The sequence below is a fragment of the Opisthorchis viverrini genome (assembly GCF_000715545.1).
Source record: "Opisthorchis viverrini unplaced genomic scaffold opera_v5_1, whole genome shotgun sequence".
NCBI lineage: Eukaryota > Metazoa > Platyhelminthes > Trematoda > Opisthorchiida > Opisthorchiidae > Opisthorchis > Opisthorchis viverrini.
The window spans coordinates 471,632-474,963 of NW_008751657.1; positions in this window are offsets into that span (position 1 = coordinate 471,632).

A 3,332-nucleotide genomic window follows, 5' to 3' on the forward strand; every position below is an offset into this window, starting at 1 on the left:
TGAATTCTGCTTCTACCCTTCCTAACATTCAGCCTGACTTAGACTCTTTATCACTCTGGTCTTCCAACTCCCGTCTTTCTTTCCTGTTCCAAAATTTATCTTCAACCAACATGTAAGGTACAGGATGGTTAATGCTTGCGAGCTCTGCGCTTACATTCGCCGATCCTTCCATAATAAATCCTGTTTGATTGCCATTTTGAAACAATTTGTAAGACCAATTCTTGAATCCAGGCCTGAAGTTGCCTCACAGTATTCACAAACATGCCGGACTGCTTTGGAGAATGTGCAGCGCTCGTTTACTAAGTCCCTGTTTCCGGTGTCATCCACACTACCCTATGGTCTTCGCTGCTTATCACTTGGGCTGGATCCATTATGACTAAGGCGCATCAGGTTGAATCTGGGCCACTTGCATCGCTTAATCTACCGGCGGGCTTACACAGCTGACTGTGGCCCTGAATTTTCTTCCCGTACACTCTATAATATCCGTAACGCAGGATGTTTACTCACACTGTCGACATGTCGAACTGTCTTTAGACAAAACTTTTTCCTTTGCCTTTATTCTAAACTATGGAAAAAGCTCCCCTTCCATATCCGTACTATCTCATGTCACGTTGGCTTCCGAAATGCCATCGATTATTACCTTTCTATCGAGGGAGCTGAGCGCCTTTTCGCGCCTCAGCTTACACTAGATACTTTTTTGAAATAGGCCCTAAGCCTTTCTAATCAGAGCACTCACCCTGACTGTCCTGTTATTAGGTCCTAGGACTTGCACTCACCAGCCTGAAACCGCAGTTGCGACAACCACCCTCCCAAGTGTTCTTATCTATAACCCGCCACTCTATCTCTCTCATGCCTGTCTCCCCTGACCTGGTTGCATATCCCTCCTCCGACCTTCAGCTTCTGTACCCAGCCCAATTATTCCTAGTTCTTCAAGCCTGGTCCCATCCCTGAGTAACTCTGTCAGCTCTATTTAACGTCTGGTGCTTTACTTTGACTGGATTTAAATAACCTCAGCCAAACTAAAGCCTCAGTTCCACGCTGTTCCGAACCATTCTGCATCCCCTGAATACGTGCAGCGTACACATCAAACGGTGGGTCTGAAGGTGCACTATGAATGAAATACTTGTTTGGCCCCACAGCCCAATCATTCACACATACACATGGCACCGGTACACCTCTAGTTGACAGAGTGGTTCACACCAATGCTTCGTTTTCGTTTAGCCATAGTACACAGGCTCTGAATATCTCCATTCTACTCCCATTGCCCAAAAGGTAGTTGATGATTCATTTGCTCCCGCGACTTGCCTCTTCCAGTGGCTGTTTGCTGTTCGCTTGTTCGAAATGACTGAGCTGTTTTACTGGCCTGACTTTCCCCCGACCGGATAAAATATCTGGTAGCTGGAGTTATTTACGAATGCACAAGCCGCACTTATGACTGCTTGGATGGTTTTCCACCTTGCAGATCTGGCAGCATGCACGAGGGATGAAAACCTCGTGTGGTGGACGGGTACGCCCTGCAGGGAGGGTCGCCCTGTTACGTTGCACCATGGTGCGTTCGTATACTCGCCACCCCTCCAGTAGCACGGGTGTATCGCCCATCGCCGGTGGTTCTGAGCCTGGCCTTTAATTCAGAAAAAAAAAAAAAGAGCAACGTTGCTGTTTGTCTGTAGCTGGATTGGCCTTGTTCCGGTTGTCACTTGTCCCACAACACCAAGAAATACAAGCGGACGACAGCTGTCCTCCCGTTTGTTCCAAAAAAAAGAATATATAAAAAAAACATTCATGCATGGGGTGGCCTGAGAGTGCCTGTGAGGCTTACGGCTAACGTCAACGTGCAAGGTGTTGCCACTCTCGTCTTAGTGGGGTCACACCAACCCTAGCCCACTTCATCACTCAAACATAGCACACATGTTCTTCCCTCTTGTCATCTAGAGCTATCATATGCGCAAAGTGCTAATAACTTATGATTTCTTGATTACAAGCAGTCACAGCTAGCACTTAATGGCTTTTTTGCCATGCACCATTCGTTTTCTGGAGATGACAGCATTGACTCGGTGACTGATGATCCTTAATCTTACTTTCCTGTTAGATTGATTTAGTAGACCTCAGTTAAGCTACGATTCTTACCACTTATCTCGGAAACTGTTGCCCGTCCGCTTTTCACTTGTCCACTGTCACTGCTGACAGTCATTCTGTTTCTTTCTCTTCGCCCCTCTTCCCAAGCTTCAGTCCTCGACCGCAGTTGCCCAAACGCCTCTCAGAACTGTTATTCATTCAAACTGGCTGGTGCTCGGTCTACACTCACACGGTCCTCTAACAAAAGGAAAATTGTCCGTGAGCCTACATCTGTATGACTCCCTGTGTCAATCTCCGTCTCACCACGGAACTGCGTATCCCTTCTCCGACCCTTGACGACCGTTACGGGGTTGTCCATAAACCGAAGCATGTCAGTGCGATGATGGCATGGCACTGTCATACCCAGTGAGATGGCACTCCCGCAACTATTTTCTCCAGAATCTTGACCGCAACCCCTCGCCCACTCAAGCCTGTAGCGACAACTTCGAACAGTTCCCATCGGGCAACATCTCTGGGATGAGCTCTTCCGTAACCAATAAATTTACGCTTAGATTTGGCTGGCCTGGCTTTTCTGCTGCAATTTGGACTTGCCTGTTGCAAAAGTTCAAATCCGTATACGGAGTTCTGGTCGCCCTATGTATTAGCAACTTTTCCCCATCCAACCTATTCCCCTGCACCTGACATCCCTACAACAGTGCAACCAGTGAGTCTGCTTGCTTTCAGATTAAACCACATCCATTTTTCCCAAAAAGTTGGGAAATAACCTATTATTGCTATATCATCAGGTGTTCACCACTGTTTGTGACATTCTCCTCTTTTTGTGCAATCCGCACTACCACTAATTCCTCATTCATGCTCCATTCTGACTGTAAAACTATGATCATGCCAGACGGTATGCCACCCACAAGTTGGGAATAAACATTATTATTATTATTATCTTCCAACCCACATGCAAATATCATACACCACTACAATGCTACTACTGCGGTCTTAGTTATCCTGGCTGTCGAGGACCCTGGTTTCCCATCGCTCATTTCAAAATGCGTTTTCCCTGCCCATCCATGTTTGTCCCACCTTGTCGGACTTCCGTCCACTACCCATTCTCAAACATCAACCGTATTTTTTGAACCGTGTTCCCTTCTTCTTAAACCTTTGGCCTTAACTGTGCTAAGGAATGCACGGTTGATACCTCTCTTTTTGGCTGCACGCCATCCCTCAGAAGAACCTCCCACATCAGTGCTCAGCCCCACGTTTCA